Raw genomic sequence first — 21,028 nt, 5'->3', positions numbered from 1 at the left:
CAGTCAGTTAAGCGTCCGACTCTTGATTTCGCCTCAGGTCATGATCTCACAGTTCATGAGTTCGAGCTCTGCATCGGGCTCCCCAAGTTGGGCTCCCGGTGTTGGGCTCCATGCTGCTTTGGGATTCTCTCTCTGCCTCCCTTGTGTCTGTCTATCCTTCTTTCTCTCCCTCTCTCTCTCTCTCTCTCAAAATAAATAAATAAACATTAAGAAAAAAACAAGTGATACAACATATACAAGGAATTTATGATCTACTAGGGGGTAAGGGAAGAGGTAGGGAGACAATAAGACACATGAAGGCAGTACAATTCAAAGGAGAAAAAAGTTACGTATCTCTGGGGGAATTCAGGAAAGCCTTAGGGGAAGTGGCATTTCAATTGGAGCTCAAAGAGCTTAAGGGGCTGTTTCCAGAGTTGTGTGTTTCCCACAAAACATAACACTGAAATGCTCCTCCTCTGATGAAAAGTAAGGTATATTTAGGAAATGCTGCCTACTGAGTGCCCCTCTGTGACATTCACAATGCATAGTAGCAAGGCTCTGACAAGTCCTGAAGTACGGAACCCTATTTAAGTGTGTTTAATCCAGCATCCCAAATTTGTTTGACCTATAGTTCTCCATTTCTTTCCTCCCAGAGGCTATATATAGCATTTTGAGTAACATACTTGAAAAAACTACAGGTTAAATGTTACGCTTTTAAAGTTACATATTTGCATTTTAACAGGACCTCTGCTAGATCATATTTTAACGTCAGATTTTTAAAAACAATGTAATCAGCAATTTAAAAAATTCTTCTGGCACTTCATCCAAAAGGAAAAAAGCAATGAAAGACCTTGCAGAACTAAGTTGCTGTCAAGACAGAACAAATGGACTCCTCTAGGGTAAAGTGATGTGCAGACCACAAGCCTTTCTATGGAGGGAGGGAAGGAAGGCATTTCTGCTGGAGTCCATTCCTTCTTTGGTAGGATGTTTACACTCCTATGGGGGGAGGGCCCTGGGGCGGGAGTGGGCTCCCCCTTCCCCTCCCCTTCCCCTCCCTCTCCCCGCTCGACCTGCTGACTGGGTAAAAAACACCAGACTTGAAAGCAAAGGGAACAACATTGCATAACAACAACCCGACTAGGCCTGTTTCCCTCCTTAATATTTAGCAAACAGCAGTGCCCGCAAAGGGGCAGTTGGAAAGGGGCATTGTATGCTTCTCTGTCCTTACCCTGGAGACGACGTGCTCAATTATCCAGTCTGTGAGTTAACAAATGTTTACTGGGAGTCAGGCACGGTGCTCATGATACAGAGAGAAACAACACGTAGCCCTGCTCCCAAGTCCTGCCCACAGGCCAACAGGGAAGGCAGGCAGGTAACCACACTGCAATGCAGCAAAGTGTAAGCAAACAATTCTATAATAAGAGGTGAGTGCAAAATGCCAGTGAGGCACAAAGGCAGGCAGGCGCTCCTTCCCTCTGCCTGGGCTTAGGGTCAGAAGAGAGGTGTGTTATAATAAGATTTCTCTCAGTTCTTAGAAGATTGGAAAGGACCTTTCCTGGCAAATCTATCTATCTATCTATCTATCTATCTATCTATCTACCTACCTACCTACTTAACTACCTACCTACCTATCTGTCCAGGGTCAAGGTTTGAGTAGAATCAGATAGGATAGGGGTGTCTGGATGGCTCTTGTCAGTTAAGTGTCTGACTTTGGCTCAGATCATGATCTCATCATTAGTGAGTTCGAGCCCCACGTCGGGCTCTGTGCTGACAGCTCAGAGCCTGGAGCCTGCTTCGGATTCTGTGTCTCCCTCTCTCTCTGCCCCTCCCCTGCTTGTACCCGGTCTCTCTCTCTCTCTCTCTCTCTCTCTCTCTCTCTCTCTCTCTCTCTCTCTCTCTCTCAAAATAAGTAAACATTAAACAAAATTTTTTTTAATTAAAAAAAATCAGGTGGTAGGATAAAAGCAAAAACGGAAAAGAAAAAAGTGGGGGAGCAGCTGATCTTCCTAAGAAGGCGTACGCTGAACAGCTGCATCTAATCTCACTTACTCCTGAAACCCGACAAAAATTCAGCAGAGACTTTTTTTTTTTTTCCTAATAACAAAACCGTTCAAGTACAGGGAAAGAGGAGAGAAGATAATGGTGTCAAATTTTGGAATCTTGGGAAACAGATGAGCAAGGAACTGACAGCAGACTCAAGAAATCTGAATCTAAACCAGATGCAGGAAAAGCTGAGTGTGCGGCTGACTGAAACCACGGAGTCCTCGCCAGGCCCGGGACCGGCAGTAACGCTCACTCCTGGAGCAGGGGGACAGGATGTAAAAATAAAGAAAACAGTGAAAGATGCTTGAAAAGAAGTTAAGTCCCTAGATCCTTCTCCTCACTGACAGAATTCCGGAGGCTTAGACACTACACAGCATAAAACAGAAATATCTAGTATTTGTTTTAAAATAATCTAGGGGAGGGGCGCCTGGGTGGCGCAGTCGTTAAGCGTCCGACTTCAGCCAGGTCACGGTCTCGCGGTCCGTGGGTTCGAGCCCCGCGTCGGGCTCTGGGCTGATGGCTCAGCACCTGGAACCTGTTTCCGATTCTGTGTCTCCCTCTCTCTCTGCCCCTCCCCCGTTCATGCTCTGTCTCTCTCTGTCCCCCAAAAATAAATAAACGTTGAAAAAAAAATTTAAAAAAAATAATCTAGGGGAAAGGGTTGACAGGGACACAGATGAAACAAAAATGTCTGTGAAGCGATCATTGGTGAACCGGGGTGATAGGAACATGAGGATTCATTGCACTATCCTCTCTACTTTGTAGTCTTTGGAATTTTCCATAATAAAAAGTAAGAGTGGCTCTGGTCCAGGAATACCCAGCGTGGTTAAAAGGGAACATAAAAAAGACAAGGGCACTATGTCTGGTGAAGGTGAAATACAATAGATTTTCCTAGTTCCGCTCCCCTAGAGACTTCCCTCTTCCCTCTCCAGCCAAAGAAATGAGGAAGACTCTCCTCCCCGGTAAATGCAACCAAGGAAAAACCTCAGATTGCAGCCTTAGGGGCTCTGAACAAACAGCCCACCCAGATCACACTATAGTGAAGCCCACAGTTAATGATCTCCATCCCATACTCAGTCTGACAGCTTTTTTGTTTTGTGACAGCTTTATATAACTCACATACTCAATTTGCCCTTTTAAATGTAGCGTACAATTCAAATGATTTTTAGCATATTCACAGAGTTGTACAACCATCACCACTGGGATGGTTTATTAAGATATAATATTAAGTTTTATTAAAATATAACTCACTCGATTCACTCTTTTAAAGTGTACAATTCAGTGGTGTTTAGTATAGTCACAGAGTTGTACAACCACCACCATGATCAATTTTAGAACATTTTATTACCCCAAAGAAAGCCTTAAACCGATTAGCAGTCACTCCATCCATATCCCCCACCCACCTCTAGCCGCAGGCAACTACTAATCTATTTTCTGTCTTTATAGATTTGCCTATTTTGGACATTTCATATAAATGAAATCATACACTATGTGGTCTTTTGTGAGTGGTTTCCTTTACTTACCATGTCAAGGTCTCGACAGATTTTTTTTTTTTTTTTTTTTTATCACTCCCTCTCCTTGCCCCCAACCTTAATGAGACCACACAGCCAAGGATCACATTCAGAGTGATATCTTGGAAAAGTCTCTGATGAAGATACAGACCACAGAAAATACACAAAAGCAACTGGAAGGAAACACATACTATATGAGGCAGGGAACAAGGTGGGAGGGACCTACCATTAATATTCTCACAAAAATGATATAAAATTGCAGCCATGAAATGAAAATAGGATGCTATATAAAGGAAACACCAAGAGGACAAAACAGAGCTCTTGGAAATTGACAACTTAATAGCAGAAATAAAAAAAAAAATTCGATAAAAGGATTGAAAGATTAAGTTCACAAAATCTTCTGGAGAGGAGAATCACAAGGCAAAGGTATGGAAAATAGGAGAAGCTAAGAATATTCTAGAGGTTCAGTACAGGAGGTCCAATATCTGACTAAGAGAAATTCCCAACAAAGAACAGAAAAAAAAAAAAAAGAAGAAAAATTATAACAACATAATTCAGTAAAACTTTGAAGAACTAAGGGGTGCAGGTTGCCAAATTCAAAGGGCCCAGCACACAAAACACAGTGTGAAATTTCAGAAAACTACAGACAGAAGATTGTAAAAGCCATCAGTAAGAAGAAAAGCAAACAAACAGGCTATATACAAAGAATAAGAAATTCAAATGCTTCCAACTTCTCAGCAGCATCAATAAAAACAAGTCAATGAAGCAATACTCTCCAAATTCTGAAGAAAAATGATTTCCAACCAAACTATCAACTGTGAGAATAGAACAAAAGTATTTTCAGGTATACGAGATCTCAGAAATTCACATTCCATTTACCTAAGAAGTTCCTGAAGGATGTCCTTCACCAAGGACTGAGTAGAGGCAGTCAGCACAGAACCCCAAAATGACTACCACATGAAGAAGCCAACCAGAGTAGAAGTAAAACTCAAGGGACAGACATTGAAGATGGCCATCATCAAATTTCCCACTGCCATTAAGCCCTCTTTGGAATTGCTGATCTAAATATTTTTAATATTTGATTATAAAATTTTCAAACATGCCGAAAAGTAAGCCCATGATACTCATCACTGAATTCATATATGAACACTTTGGCCTTTTTCTATTTTTTCTTTGTTTAAATGTTTTAAAACAAATTCCACATCATATCATTTCATCTCTATATACTTCAGAACTCACCTCTACATTACCCATTCTCTAACATCACAGTACTATTATCATACTTAGAAAAATTAACAGTGACCCCCTGGTATCAGTCCATAATAAAATTTCCCCAACATTTCAACAATGCTTTTTTACAATTAGACTGTTATGGGCTGAATCATGTCACCCCTGACCCCCAAATTTATATGTTGAAGCCCTAAGTGTCAGTACCTCAGAATGTGACTGTAATTGGGCCTTTAAAGAGGTAACTTTGTTAAAATGAGGCCTTTAGGGTGGTCCCTCAACCAATATGACTGATGTTCTTATAAGAAAAAAAAAAAAAAAACAGATTAGGACATATAGAGAGACACTGGGGCCATGTGTGTGCAGAGGGATAACTATGTGAAGAGGGAGGAAGAGGGTAACATCTCTAAGCCAAAGAGAGAGGCCTCAGGGAAAATCAGCCTGCCAGCACCTTAATCATTGCCTCCAGCAATGTGAAAAAAAATAAATTTCTGTTGTTTAAGCTACGCAGTATGTGGTATTTTGTTATGGCAGCTGTAGCAAACTAATACATAGACTATCTGAATCAAAAAAAAAAGATTCATTTATTACATTGATTATAATTTTTAAGTCACATTATTATTTTTTCATGCCATTGACTTGTTGCAAATGTCGAATCAGTTGTCCAGCACTCTGCATTTATCTATTTGCTTCCTTAGAGTATAACATAATTTTTTCCATCTTTCTGATAAATCAAAGTTAGCTTTAGAGGGTTGATTAGATTTAGGGGTCATTTTTTTTTTAACGTTTTTATTTATTTTTGAGACAGAGAGAGACAGAGCATGAAGGGGGGAGGGGCAGAGAGAGAAGGAGACACAGAATCAGAAGCAGGCTCCAGGCTCTGAGCCATCAGCCCAGAGCCCGACGTGGGGCTCGAACTCACGGACCGCGAGATCCTGACCTGAGCTGAAGTCGGACGCTTAACCGACTGCGCCACCCAGGCGCCCCTAGGGGTCAATTTTTAGGTAAGAAAATTCCATAGATGGTACTGCATATTCTCTTTTTAACCAGGCAAAGAATGATGGGTAAAAGAGTTGGTCCCAACTCTTTTCTGATTCCATTTGCCTTGACCTTGTGCTAGTGAAGTGCCTGCTAATCTCCTCTATGCTGTCCATGTGGGTTAGCTGATGGCATTCACTTCATCCCACAGACGAGTTTTGCTCTGACCTAATCCCTAAAGCTGGAGGTAGGTCACAGAGAAATAAGAGATAGAAAAGATAGAATAGTCCACTCTGTGACCATATCCTACTAGATGTCCAGTGCCTGACCCACAGTATAGCCTCATCAGATGTCCTGATAATGGTGGGCTTTAAATTTCCTAGGATCCACTTATAATCTTGCCCACCAACTTCTCCATCAGGACCTTCTGTAACCTCTAGGAAAGCTAAAGTCAAACTATGAACCCAAATCAGCTCATTTTTAGACCTAATAGTGGCACTATTGCCCTTTTCTTACAAAGCTTGCTAGATTTGTACTTGCTCCTTGTTTTAAAAAACTAACCAATATACAGTTTAGTAATACAAACATGTGTGGTTAAACCATTTTAAAAGTAAGGGAATGATCAACACAAAAGTCAAGATAACCACTGCCTGTGGTAAAGAGAAAAGGGGACATGATTTGGGGGCAGAAGGTATACAAGCAGCCACTAAGGTCAATAACATTCAATTTTATAAGCTGAATGATGGATGTACGATTTTCATTTTATTGTTCTTATTTGAGCTGTAAATCCATATTTGGAACACTTTTTGGTATATAGGATATGTTCCATATTAATTTTTTGTGAGCAGTCCACTGTGGCTAGAACACAGAGGTTTGAGAGTAAATGGAGAAAAGACTGGAAATGGGGTTTTACTGTGAAGGCAAATGGCAGCCTCAGTGCTGCTCTCTTGGGAGTCAGGGGACATTTACACCCAAGATCAATTAAATGGCCTTCTCATGATCTATCCATCAAGAATGACAGGAAAACCCCTTTTTTTTCTTCCTACTAAGTTACCAAGCAATGAAGTATCTGACGTTGTGAGCATCTCACTGGGAAACATAATAATATGGTTTTGATGTATTTTTCCAGTGAAAGAAGATACAGCTTGCCCTAGGGAACACATTCGCCTCAACTTCTTAAATGACACAAAGCTGGGAGGGATGTAGAACAAATGTTTTAGATGACAGAATTGGGATATATCTTGGTGAGCTGGAGTGACAGGTCAAACCTAGCACACTTTAGAACAACATCTACCACTTACTGAGAACATATGATATGCCACAAGCTTTACATAATTTATCCCCCGGAAGCAAGTTGCCTGAGATCACAGAACAAGTCAATAGCAGAGTCATCATTTGAACCTAGACTTTCAGATTCAAATTCTAATCTCAAGTGAGATTTCTTTAACTACTAGAAATTAACTCTTAAAGAAGTGAGTCTTCTCTACTTCAGTCTGTCACCCTCAGAGAACTGCCACCCAACCCCCACCCCCTTGGGCATGTAAGGGTATAAGCACTTCAGAAAAATGATTAGATCAGACTGACTTCATTCATTGATGTAACATTTGGGGACCCTCTGACAGCTGCCAGGAAACCTCTATCTATCTGCCCTGAAAAGCAAGCCTGTCATCAAGGGTCATCTGTAAGAGGATTCTCTCTGCTACCCATTCCCAGCTGGGCTATGTCTGCTCCCCTATCTGTATTTAAGAGTTTCTAACACTCAAGCTCTGTAGTTGTAGACAGAGGGCTCCTATCACAAAGACTGCTGAGCAAGACCCCTTAGCCAGCCTGTCCTCCACCTTCAATTTTCTCTCATCCTCAGAGCCACTGTGACTTGATGGGTGTGGGTAGCCGAGAGAACAGCATAACCACCTCCAGCTCACAGTCATATCCAATGAGCAATCCCGAAAGACAGCCAGAGAATTTTAATGAAAACCAGAAAAGTCTTGGCCACTATGTCCAACTGCAGTTCAGACCCAATAGCCCCTCCCCCTTCAGCTAAGAATCCCTGAACCAGTTTCACCCCCAAGAGCAGGGAGGAAAATCCATTCCGCATTCAGCAACATATTCCAAGGTAGCCACTTTCCAGGGTCATTTAGGTGAGAGGCAAGGCACATGCTGATTGCAGGAGGACCCAGGGACCCTGAGGAGCACGGGGTACAGCAGCAGCAGATCTGAGCCAAAAGATTATGAAACAGTCTATTTAAAAAAAAAAAAAAAGCTTTTCCTTCTGCCAAAGCTGTCTGAACACAGCTGCATACAAGGCTAGTGAGGAATCTTAACAAGCTTAAAGGGACCGTATTTCAGATACTCAAGAACCAAAGGTGGAAGAAATGAGTATTTTGAGCACTTACTACGTGTCAGGCACTCTGATCTCGTTCGACCTTCACCATGAGGTGGGAATTATAAACTGCATGTGACAGATAAAAACACTGACTGAGAGGCTAGATAAGTTGTCCCAGGCACATAGCTGGCAAAGGGAGAACCAAGGCCCAAAGTTCAATATGGGTGAGGCTCATCTGGAACAAACTCAAAATTCCAACCTGTCCCACCTAATAAAGAGAAAGATCATTTATTGAACATCAGCTATGTGCCTGTAACTAAACTAAGATTTTGCATGTACTGTATCATCTGATCCTCACAATGACCAGATAAGATAGGGAGTCATTATTATCCCCATTTTATTTATTTATTTTTTTAGTGTTTTATTTATTTTTGAGACAGAGAGAAACAGAGCATGAGCGGGGGAGGGGCAGAGAGAGAGGGAGACACAGAATCCGAAGCAGGCTCCAGGCTCTGAGCTGTCAGCTCAGAGCCCGATGCAGGGCTCAAACCCACAAACCGTGAGATCATGACCTGAGTCGAAGCTGGACACTTAACCAACTGAGCCACCCAGGTGCCCCAATCCCCATTTTAGACGAGAAGCTAATGCAAGATGTTAAGTAACTCAGCCAAGGTCATGATGTGAATCTAGGGATGTGAATCTAGGTCTAACTAATTCTAGAGCCTCATGTTAAAATACTCACTCTTACCAACCTACCGGAGAAACCAACCAAACATGTTGCATAAAGACTTCAGCCCTCCTTCCCAGCAGGTTATCCATGTTACAGGGTTACCTTTCAATTCCTCTAGCACTCCTCGGTGGGGGCACAGAATCACTGCCTCTGGGAAGGCTGACAGTGATATCTGCACCTTCCCATGGACTGGGAGCTCTGTTGGCACTGCATGTGTGAAGAAGACGGCTCCCAGCATGATTCGGAGAGGCCTGTGAGTAGAGAAGCTGACAGCTCCTTTTTGCAGGCTCCGCGGCACAGGCCCACCCACCTCACAGCAACTCCTCCCGCCCCCCCCCCCCCAACAGCTCACAGGCCTATTTGGTATTCTTAACAGTAGACCATGTGCCTCCTCTCAGAGCAACTGTGATTTCCCAAAGGAGACAACTGTCTAGACAGAGCATCCCAATCCATCTTGACAAGAGATGGGCCACACAATGTCAGGTTTGATCATTTAGGTTTCTGGGGTGGAATGTTCAGCACCCCAGTGAAGGCTCTGGGCCTGGCACTTCTGGGTTATCAGACTGAGTGTCATGCAGCACAACTGCGGATAACCAGAGTTAGCACTTCACAGCCAGGCAAGTGTAGCCTGAGGGGAGTCGCAGGCATCTTATGGGTCATGCACTCCCAGGCACACCACAGAAACAGTTCTCTAAATCAGGTTCAAACTTGATAGAATGCTTCCACACATTGCAATTAAGCACCAGGCTTTGTGGGAGACTGAACGCCTAATATGTGCCAGGTACCATGGCAGGTACATCCATGGCCAATATCTTAATTAATATTCACAACATTCTGTGAGGTAGATAGGATTGCTTTTTTTTTTTTTTTTTTTTTTTTTGGATAAGATTGCTTTTATACAGATAAGGCAACTGAAACCCAGAAAGGTAACATGATTTGCCCCAAATCTCACAGGAAGTGGCAACTTCAGAATCAAATCCATTCTTTTTTTTAAAATTTGTAAATGTTCATTATTTATTTTTTGAGAGAAAGAGACAGAGCACAAGCAAGGGAGGGGCAGAGAGAGAGGGAGACACAGAATCAGAGGCAGTCTCCAGGCTCTGAGCTGTCAGCACAGAGCCTGATGTGGGGGTCGAACTCACAAACTGCAAGACAATGACCTGAGACAAAGTCAGATGTTAAACCTACTGAGCCATCCAGGCACCCCAAATCCTTTCTTAATATGACTCCAACACCCTTACTTCCAGTCAATCATGAGGCTACTTATTTATCCTGCAGATATTTATTGAGTACCTTCTAAGGGCAGCAACTATGCCACTTGTAGAAGCTGTGGCTGCTAACACGACATCCTATGTCCAGGCACTGAAGAACTTATGTCCTCAAGAGAAGCAGTACAGATCTGAAAGGCAGGTACAAACTAATGAGATTAGGGCCTCTGATGAGTGATCAGAGCAGGCCTCTCTGAGGAAGTGGTATCTGAGCTGAAACCTGAAAAATGAAAATGAGCCAGCTATTTGCAAAGCTCGGCAAAGGGCACAGGCAGAAGTACCAAGAAGTGCAAAGGCTGGCTGCAGGAAAAGGCTTGGCATGTCTAGAGAACATAAAGGCCACCAGGGACCAATGCTGAACGAACAACAGGGAAGAAAGAATGTTTCAGATGACGCAGGGCCTGTTGACCACAGAAAAGAGTCTGGATTTTGTTGTAAGGGCAATGAGAAGCCAAAGAAGAGTTCTGACTGGGGGGGGGGGGGGGGGGGGGGGGGGGGATGGGGAGCAGATGGCACGATCTGATTTGTGCTTTAAAGAGATAATTCTGTTTGCTTTGTGCAAGGACGGGTCAAGAGTTAGGAATCAGGGGAGAGGGGCGCCTGGGTGGCTCAGTTGGTTAAGAAGCCAACTTCACTTCAGGTCTGTTGTTCGTGGGTTCGAGCCCCACATCAGGCTCCGTGCTGACAGCTTGGAGGCTGGAGCCTGCTTCAGATTCTCTGTCTCCCTCTCTCTTCTGTTCCTCCCCCACTCGCACTCTGTCTCTCTCTCTCTCTCTCTCTCTCTCTCTGAAAAATAAATAAAACATTAAAAAATTAAAAAAAAAAAGGAATGAGGGTAGAAATGATGGTGGCTTAGACCAGGGTGATGGTAGTAGAGATGGATTTTATATTTGGAGATAGGATTGAAAAGAGTAGCTGATGGACTACATGAAAATAGTGAAGGGAGCAAACTCCTAGGTACCTAGCTTGACCAACTGGGTGGATGGTGGTACCATATATAATGAGAAAGACTGAAGGAAAAGCAAAATGCTCATGAGATAGCCATGGTTTTTATTCTCTGTCACACCAAGAAGAAAAAAAGAGTATACCCAGTTGTGTTTGTTCTGGGGAAGCTGTAAATGAAAGGCTTGAAGGTGCTCAACCTGGTGAGGAGGTATTGGGAATGAAAACGGACAGTAAACAGCAAGAATCTGAAAGGCTGCCTTAGGAAATAGGGGTTCTGCTTACTTCACGTGGCTATCCACTACCACGCTGGGACCCATGGGCAGAAGGCACACGTAGGGGAAGCTCAGTTGGACGTTGGATGGAGAAGGACAGTCTCATGGTGAGAGTTATGGAAAGGGGAATGAGCTGCCTCAGAGTGATGATGACTTCCCTGTCAATGGAAGCGTTAAAGAATAAACCAATGACTTCTTGGCTGGATGGTTAGAGAGAAAATTCAATAATTGGGTGGGCAAATCCTTCTAAGCCCTAGAATTCTCTGGTTTTAAGATAAAATCGTTATTAATCTGCCCTTTAGGACTGGAGCTTCCCTGACCAGGAAGAACTTCCTTAGTATGTCCTACCTTTTAGAAGGCAAATGAGGAGAATATTAGTTGATTTCAGCCACTAAAAAGAGACTCCTAGTTTACTTCTAAGTATCCTACAAGATGCTGAAAGGCTTTCCGTGTAGTTCTGTAAAAGGCACAAGTTATGAATCAGATATCCCAGATATGCAATTTATTAGCTCTGTGACCTGTGGCAAGTTATTTAAGTCCTCTGAGTCTCAGTTTCTCTCTTTGAAAAGTTGGAAGACTAATGGCTAGTTCAGGATGTTCGCTGTGAGGACCAAAGTCCAGTACTGACCCATCACAGCAAGTAATAACGATAACCAACATTTATCGAGTCATTGCTATCTCCTAGCATATGCTCTGTGCTCTCTGTGCATTGTTTTGCATCTAATCTTTACAACATTCCAGAAGGCAGATATTATTATTATCCTTATTTTAAAGAGTAAAGAGGGGCGCCTGGGTGGCTCAGTCGGTTAAGCGTCCGACTTCGGCTCAGGTCATGATCTCACGGTCTGTGCGTTCGAGCCCCACGTCAGGCTCTGTGCTGACAGCTCAGAGCCTGGTGCCCATTTCAGATTCTGTGTCTCCCTCTCTCTCTGCCCCTCCCCTGTTCATGCTCTGTCTCTCTCTGTCTCAAAAATAAATAAACGTTAAAAAAATAAATAAATAAAGAGTAAAGAGTTCTAGAGATATAATAACTTACGCAACAGTCAGATAAGTAGTAATTGCTCAAATTAGGAAGAAACAAGCAAACCTCAACAAAAATGAAAAGAAAAAGAAAGGATATGTATTTCAATAGATGTTTAGATATTTAAAAAATGTAATAATCTACTGTGGAATTTAATTCACTTACTAGACATTTAGTAAATACTTATTCAACATATAAACGAATAACTGAATGATTAAATGATCCCAGAAAACATATATTGAGTTATTAGCAGGCACAGCATTAAAAAAATTGGGTTACACAGAATTTACATTAATTTAATTGAGAGGTTGCTGTGAAAACCACAATCTTCAAATCACAGATAAATTCTAAGATATTAATCCATACTCCATGGAAAAAGGTCCTAAGAAATGCCATTCTCAGACCAAAAGAAGCCAGAATTAGTTGTTCTTTCTTTGGGAAGTCCAACTGTAGCTGAAAATTAAGACCACGCAAATAGAAGCCAATGGAGGAGATAGTCTCAAAGGTAAGATGAATAAAACTTCAATAGGAAGCAGAAATCTAAGAGAACAAAGCTTTTAAAAAGGCTGACTTAACACCTAGGAATTTGCTTATGAACTTCACTAGAATTGTGGGGAAAGAAACCAAATCTCAAAGAGCATTTGGATGAAAGGACTAAAGAGGAAAAGGAGGTGGCAGGGGGAGCTGGGTGGCTCAGTCGGTTAAGCATCTGACTCTTGTTTTCAGCTCAACTCATGATCTCATGGTTTGTGAGTTCAAGCCCCACATCTGGCTCTTCACCGACAGTGGGGAGCCTGCTTGAGATTCTCTCTCTCCCTTTCTTTCTGCCCCTCCCTCCACTCACTCTCTTTGTCTCTCTCTCAAAATAAATAAATAAACTTAAAAAAAGAAAAGAGGAAGAGGAGTCAATCTTTTAAGAAGTTTGGTGATGGGGCACCTGGGTGGCTCAGTGGGCTCAGCATTCTACTCTTGGTTTCAGCTCAGGTCATGATCTCACGGTTTCATGAGTTCAAGTCCATGTCAGGCTCTGCACTAGCAGCATGGAGCTTGTTTGGGATTCTCTCTCTCTCTCTCTCTCTCTCTCTCTCTCTCTCTCTCTCTCTCCCCCCCTCCCTCCCCCACTCATGCTGTCTCTGTTCTCTCAAATAAATAAGCTTTAAAAATTAAAAAAAAAAAAAGTTTGGTGATAAAAAGGAGAGAGAGAGAATAGCAGCCTGGTGAGGAGAAGCAGAACTACTGCTAAGTATAGAAGGTGAGGGGCAGGAACCAAAGGAAAGGAGAAGCTGAAAAGTGATGATACATGGAAGGGAGGCAAGGAAGAAAAAGAAGGACCAAACCCAGGGAAGTCCAGAGGGGTGGGATGGAATGCACAGGACGGCTACCCTTGGCAAGGGAGAGGTCACCTTCTGTTCTGAGATAGGAATGAAGGAGGAAAGATTACCACAAATGGACACTGTGAAAGTTACTCTGCCTTTTTTTTTTCTTTAATAGAGAGACAAAGAAAGAGAGCGTGTGTAGGGGAGAGGGGCAGAGGAGAAGAGGGAGAGAGAGAGAGGGGATCTTAAGCACGCTCCACACTGAGTGTGGCCTGTCACAGGGCTGGATCCTATGACCCTGGGATCATGACCTGAGCCGAAATCAAGAGTCAGACACTCAACTGACTGAGCTAACCAGGTTCCCCATGTGAATCAAGTTACTCTGAATCAAGATGGATGGATCCTGAGACTGATCAAGTTAGGGAACACCATTTTAAGCTTCAAATGACATTGATTTCCTTGGGCCACTCATAAATTACTTGGTATGGAAAAAGACAACCATTATTTGGATATAAGTTTCACACAGTTAAAAATCAGACTTATTGAGATGTGTTTATTATATCTTATGTCTGTTTTCTAATCTGGGTGCTGGGTACACTGGTGTGTTCAGTTTGAAAATCTCATTAAGCTATTATTACATTTATATGTGCACTTCTCTCTATGTACATTATACAACAATAAAAAGTTTTCATAAACTAGTTATTAACTTAGAATCACCACTCCTGAAGCATCAGGCTCTGCACTGGGCATGGAGCCTGCTTAAGATTCACTCTTTCCCTCTGCCCCACTCCCCTGCTTGCACTCGTACTCTCTCACTCTCCCTCAAAAAAAAAAAAAAAAGTCACCATTCCTATACTCTGTCAGTTTTTTTTTTTTTTTAATTTTTTTTTTTCAACGTTTATTTATTTTTGGGACAGAGAGAGACAGAGCATGAACGGGGGAGGGGCAGAGAGAGAGGGAGACACAGAATCGGAAACAGGCTCCAGGCTCCGAGCCATCAGCCCAGAGCCCGACGCGGGGCTCGAACTCACGGACCGCGAGATCGTGACCTGGCCGAAGTCGGACGCTTAACCGACTGCGCCACCCAGGCGCCCCATAAAGGAGTAACTTAACCGCAAGAAAATTGCATATTCCTTCAGACGGGCAACATTCCTTGCAATGTTTTTAGATTCACCACAGTACTAAATGCAAGACTACATGAACAGTAGGTATCTAATAAATATATCTTGATATATTGGAAGAACTTCAGCACCAACTGTTCAGACTTAGTGCACATCTATCTACAGAAAATGGCATCTTTATGATTGCAAAATCTGGCAGACCCTACTTATCCAAGTGACTGTACTGAGCATTGCCAATAATGGGATAAATTAACATTTTGGGCTTTTCCTTGTAAAGCAATGGGAGGTATACAACATCAGCTATTTAGAATTCTTGCCAGAAATATTTAACCTCCATTTAATCATGAAGAAATAACTGGACAAATTAAATTGTAAGATATTTTTAAGAATCTTAAAAATATCAATTTCACAAAATACAAAAAAATAAGAAGAAAATCATAGATTAAAAGACTAAAAAACAGAGAGAGACTAAAGATACATAACAACTAAATTTAATGTGTAATCTTTGATTGGACCTTTGAAAACAAATCAACAATTAAATTATTAACATTATTATTATTTGGACAATAGGGGTACAACAGATTACAAAAGAGGCTGCAATTGTTCACTCCCCTGTATCTACACCTCTGAGTAATACGACTTTGCAGTTCCTCCTGTCAAGAACTTCTGGTTTGGGGCGCCTGGGTGGCTCAGTTGGTTGAGCGTCTGACTTCGGCTCAGGTCATGATCTCACGGTTCCTGAGTTTGAGCCCCACGTCAGGCTCTGTGCTGACAGCTCAGAGCCTGGAGCCTGCTTCGGATTCTGTGTCTCCCTCTCTCTGCTCCTTCCTTGCTCATACTCTGTCTTTCAAAAATAAATAAAGATTAAAAAAAAAATTTTTTTTTAATTAAAAAAAAAAAAAAAAAGAACTTGTGGTTTGCTTTGGTCAAAAGACCGCAACAAAAGTTATGCCATACTAGCTCCAAGCCTAGGCCTCAAAACATTTTGCACACTCCCACTCTTTCTTGGAATCTGCCTACATGCCATGGAAGCAAGTGTGGACTATCCTGCTGGAGGATGAGAGGCCCTCTAGGGCAGAGACAAGCCATCTAAACTGAGGCCAGCTTAGAGCAGCCAGCCCCTAGTGGATCCAGCAGCTGACTGCAGATATTGAAGAGGCCCCACCAAAGATCAGCTGAGCCTGATCCCCATTACAAGAACCAACCAGTTGACCCACAGAATCACAAGCATTAACAAATGGTGGTTGTTTCAAACCACAAAGTTTTGGCACCCTTTGTTACACAGCAAAAAGGCAACTGATTGAAGGCGAGATTTAAATATAGACTGCGTGTTAGACAACATTATGGGATCGATGTTAAGTTTCCAGGGCATGATAATGCTATTGTGGTTATGGAGAAGAAGATCCTTACACTTTGGAGAGAAATAGGAAGGTATTTAGAAACAAAGTATCATGATGTCTTGCCTCCCAACCCACCCCCCAAAAAATCTAAATCTGCATACAGAAAAAAATAAAGCCTATGTAGCAAAATGTTAACAACTAGTAGATTTAAGAGCTTTTGAATGTTCTTTTCACTAATCTGCTTGTTTGAAATTCTTCAAAATAAAAAGTTAGAAAGAAAAAACACACGCCTATCTCCAGAACATGATAGTGCTGAATATTTATCTGGTAACACAGCATACTACCATGGAGTGAAAATAAATCCTTCTCATTCTTTAAGCCATCCTCTACCTCCTACCCCTTTTTCTGAAGGTGACCACTAAAGGTGGAAGTAGAGTAGATATAAGCTGCAGTAAACGAGGGATATGCCCTGAGATAGTTAAAAGAATAAATCATTAACGGATAAGAAATGTTTAAAAGTAGGTATTAATGGCAAGCAATTGCTAAGTGAGGTTTCTCCCTGACATAATCAGAAAAAACTTCTGGCGGGTTGGCTGAAGCTTGAAAAGAAAAAAGCTTTGGCAAGAAAACACGGGCAGGTCTTTGAATTATTTTCTGTTAGAAAACAAATATTCATGTGTTTCTCTATTTTAAGGGATTTCTCAAACGCCCACAAATGAGAAGACAATCTTGCATTACATCTCTTCCCCCTGCAAAATCCCTCAAGTTTCTTACCAAGAGAGCCTAAATCTGTCTTTTCACAACCTAATGAAATCCTTCTTTATTTAATTTGGATCTTCCTCCAAGTGACGTGCAGCAATTATTAATGCTGTGTATTGACTTATACATACCAACCCAAGGGCCCAGGTTCAAAGGATATAGCTTCCTGAGCTGAAATCTAAGAACCTTGCCATATAGAGAAACTCCGCTTACAATGAATGGATGGCAAACAAAACCCACAATATTCCTTATGTAAAAAACAATAATCTAGGTAGAGAGGGTTTTTTTTTTTTTTAAGAATAACCTCTACAAATCTGTTAAAATGTCTTTGACTTCAAACAAAACAAAACAAACAAACAAAAAACCTCCAATCAAGCAAACCCATGTATTACCATTGTCAGGTGAGAAAAACATTCAAGTTACATAAGAAGGGAAAGAAAACATCACAAGGTATACCGTACATCTAATGAATAGGTTGTGCCCATCCGTCAGAACTAAAAACTTAATGCAGCGAAAATACTTGTTTTAGGCATCATTTGGTTCAAAGTGAAACCTATGCCAAATTTTTTCTTACAGAATCCCTCAGTTCTCTAGCATGAACCCCAGGATGCCTCAGACTATAGTTTGAAACTACAATTTTAAATCTAAATGGTTGTGCAAAAAGAAGAGGGTAACACATGCAGACAGAATCTTCCAGTTGCCCCTGCAAACGTCATCAGATTCAGGGAAACCAACCAGGCTCTCACATCTTCAAGGGAAATTTGACGTCCAAACAGAATTCTACTGTGCACATTCTCAAAACTCTTCTGTGACACCGTAAAGACAGCTGCAGAGCAATAGGCTTTCCTGGCCCACATCTGCATATTAGCATATACATCTGGTGGAAGGATGAGACATCAGCAGACCTGGCATGGGTCTGCTTAGCCAATGAGTTCCCATTTAGTTGTCACAGTCAAGTGGGAATAAAGGGCTCTGAGCGGCTTAAGCACTAGAGCTTGGACTTGAATCCTGCTTCTACTGCTTAATGACTGGGTAACTTTGGGCAAATTTTACTTAATCTCTTCAAGCTGTTTCCTCAAGTTTCCTCAGCTGTAAAATGGGGAAGGTAATCTTATCTATTACACTGAGTTATTGTCAGAATTAATGAGGTAATATGTATTATTATTTATGTCAATAAACTTTGAATAATGTTGGCTCTGATTCTTATTCTTTATCATTATTTCGGTGGTTATACTAAATATCTGTTAAGAGCCTTTACAGCTCTAAGATTCTATGAATTAATTAGCTGTGTGACCCACAGTAAGAAATCTGACATCTCTGGGCCTCATGCTCTTTATCTGTTAAATCAAAGGGTATATATAGCTCAGTGATCTCTAAAATCCCCTCCAGCTCAAAAATATCAAATGGTTCTATGATTGATCTTCTATGTTTTCATATGTGTGTCAGTGCCCCTGCCTAGATAAATTGGTACAAAGCAACTGCCAGATAAGCAGTCTTTATCTTTTTTCACGTTTTTCCTTTAATCTCATAACCCACCATGCATATATAGCATGTGCATAGTATCAGTACCCACAGAAAAAAAATAAGCAAGTATGGAGGAAGCCAAGCTTCCGTCCCCTTCCTTTAGGCTGGTTAGTGGCTTCCAAAACACGAGTGTGGGAGGTGCAATGAATGAATGTATTCATTTTTACGCCCACTGAAGCACCCCACATACTGAAGGAGGAGTGCTTGCTTGTGCTCCAAAGACACCCACTCTTTGTCTCCACATGCTACCTTCCACATTGCCATCTTACCTGCCCGCACCAACAACTGGCCTGATGGAGTGCTGGGATCTTGCCATGCTAATTTTACCACAGCAGTGCCTAGAATGTGGTAGGTACCTAACTTACTTAATTAAATTCCAGGGCACCTGGGTGGCTCAGTCAGTTAAGTGTCTGACTTTGGCTCAGGTCATGATCTCACGGCTCGTGAGTTCAAGCCCCATGTAGAGCTCTGTGCTGACAGCTCAGAGCCTGGATCCTGCTTCATATTCTGTGTCTCCCTCTCTCTCTCTGCCCCTCTGCTGTGTGTTCTCTGTCTCTCAAAAATAAAGAAACATTAAAAATATAATAATTAAATTCCTACTTCCCTCAGGACCAAAGCTATACATTTGAAAAGTAACTAGGCAGTTTGAGGTGTGGGCCTGAACCTCTAAGGATCCTTTATTAAGGGTCAGCAATCCAACAGTGTCAGGAACTAGTTGTGTTCTTGGTGTGCAGGCGAAGGGGGGGGGGTGGTGGTGTACAGAGGGGGATTATTTTACCCTCTGGCTCTTAGCTTCCTCTTTGATTAAAAAAAAGGGGGAGGTAACACTGGGAACACTGGCTTGCTCAGTGGTTAGAGCATGCAACTCTTAATCTCCAGGTCATGAGTTTGAGCCCCATGTTAGGTGTAGAGACTACTTTAAAAAATAATAATAATAATTTTTAAAGGGGTGGGGAATGGGTTAGATCAGGAGTTGGTAAATTATGGTTCATGGGCCAAATCCAGCCCATGCCCTTCATCCCCAGTTTAGGATGATCTTTACATTTTTAAATGGTTGTAAAAGCAAACAAAGAACAATATGCATCAGAGATGGTATGTGGCCCCCTAAACCAAATACATTCACTTTTTGGCCCTTTACAGAAAAAGTTTGCTGACCCTGGATAAGATTATCTCTAAGGTCCCTTCAAATCCAGAAATTTTTGCATTCTAACTCTACTGGGTTTCCTTGAACAGTCAGATTCTGGCTCTACATACCAAGTATTCCCAAGACTGAAACAATACCTGAGGCACAGCAGGACCTTAATTGTTGTTTGTTTAATTGAATAAATGGATCTGTTGCAGTAACCCTAAGAACCGAATCCTACACCAGGAGGGTAAGTTGGGTCAATGTGGATCAAATGACCACCTAATAAATGCCCCCAGGATTGACTGGCCACAACAAGGAGAACACGTAGTTCCATTGGCCCTTTGGATAACACCTGTGATGGCCCGGAGCTCGGATAACCCGGATCACAACTCACCTTGTTCCACCAAGTAAAAAATACATTTAGCTATCCCCTGAACAAACCACTTCAAACAAACAAGTTATAAAGCTGTCAAGATGTAGCTATCAGAAACACAGATCATCTGATCAGATAATCTTAATAGTGGTGGACCTACGAGAATAAATCCCATCCACAGTAAGGCATATAGGATAATTTAGCTTTCAACATTCTGTTCTTCTTTCCCTTTTGTTGTTCATATATAATAGCAAAACAAGGAATTCAAACATTTATGTCAGGGCAGGAAGCCAAGTAAAGTCTAGAATATATGATCCTATTAACACTAATGGAAGTTGGAGCAAGGTAAAAGAGAAAATAAAGCTCCCTGCTTCCACTCTCAGTACACATACTTTTCCAAAATAAACAGCCAACAATTATTCTTTTAATGTTCCTTCTCTGTACACCCATAAATCACTCCTAGGCATATACCTTGTGCTGATTTCAAAGGATGGGTTTCTGCTTTTGTGGAGTTTTTTTTTTTTTTAAATCTTCCCTTTGCTCTTTGGAGCTCTCTCTTCTCTTAGCTGACCAGAGAAGTCTGAAGTTCCCCCAACCCATGACCAAGGATGAGGTGGATTCCACTTCTCACCCCCACCTCCACCCCCAGGCACTATGCTCCAGACATACTGGGCTGGAAAGTTCAAAAAAAAAAAAAAAATCCTGTATATCTCAGTGCTCATTTCCAGGCTGTTCATAAACCAGAGGAGCAAAGAATAGTTTAAATTTGGATTCTTTTCTGGACTCATTAAGTAAGCTTTTCCTAATAGCCAGAACAGTCGGAAAGACACTGACCCTCTGCTGACCTCTGCATGAACCTCAAAACAAACAAACCAAAAAACTCTTTACTTCCGAGAGCCTTGTTGTTTTCATGTTTTTCAACCAATAAAAATGGCCTTAACCTTAGCTGGCATCCTAGCTTGAGACACAAGGATCCAGCACTCAGGTTATATTGTCAGAGCTCTGGGACCCTCTCAGGAAAAGTCCTGCAATGGCTGTTCTCTGAGCCCAGGACCAAACAGCCTCATCTACATTTTCTCCAAATCCCATCACTGTAAACCCTGCTCTGGGGACCCAGTCCCGCCCTGAGCCTGCATCAAGCCCTTCTTGGATGTTCCCACTCTTCTCCCTCT

General features: G+C 41.9%; 1 protein-coding gene across 4 annotated transcripts in view; it reads right to left on the bottom strand.

Annotated features, from left to right (window-relative positions):
- The window catches only part of RAB30 (RAB30, member RAS oncogene family), an 84,482-nt gene that overhangs the window by 43,404 nt on the left and 20,050 nt on the right, over nucleotides 1–21,028 (bottom strand). Inside the window, exon 1 of one of the 4 annotated variants that reach the window (XM_045038675.1) lies at nucleotides 8,894–9,097. The exons of the other annotated variants lie outside the window; for them this stretch is intronic. The gene's annotated coding sequence lies outside the window, so the exon portion shown is untranslated. Of the gene's footprint in view, nucleotides 1–8,893; nucleotides 9,098–21,028 lie in introns of those variants that run through there. 4 annotated transcript variants of the gene reach the window in all.

Source organism: Felis catus, chromosome D1 (assembly GCF_018350175.1).
Source record: "Felis catus isolate Fca126 chromosome D1, F.catus_Fca126_mat1.0, whole genome shotgun sequence".
NCBI lineage: Eukaryota > Metazoa > Chordata > Mammalia > Carnivora > Felidae > Felis > Felis catus.
Note: the sequence above shows the minus strand (reverse complement) of the source record. Positions and strands in the feature narration are given on the sequence as shown.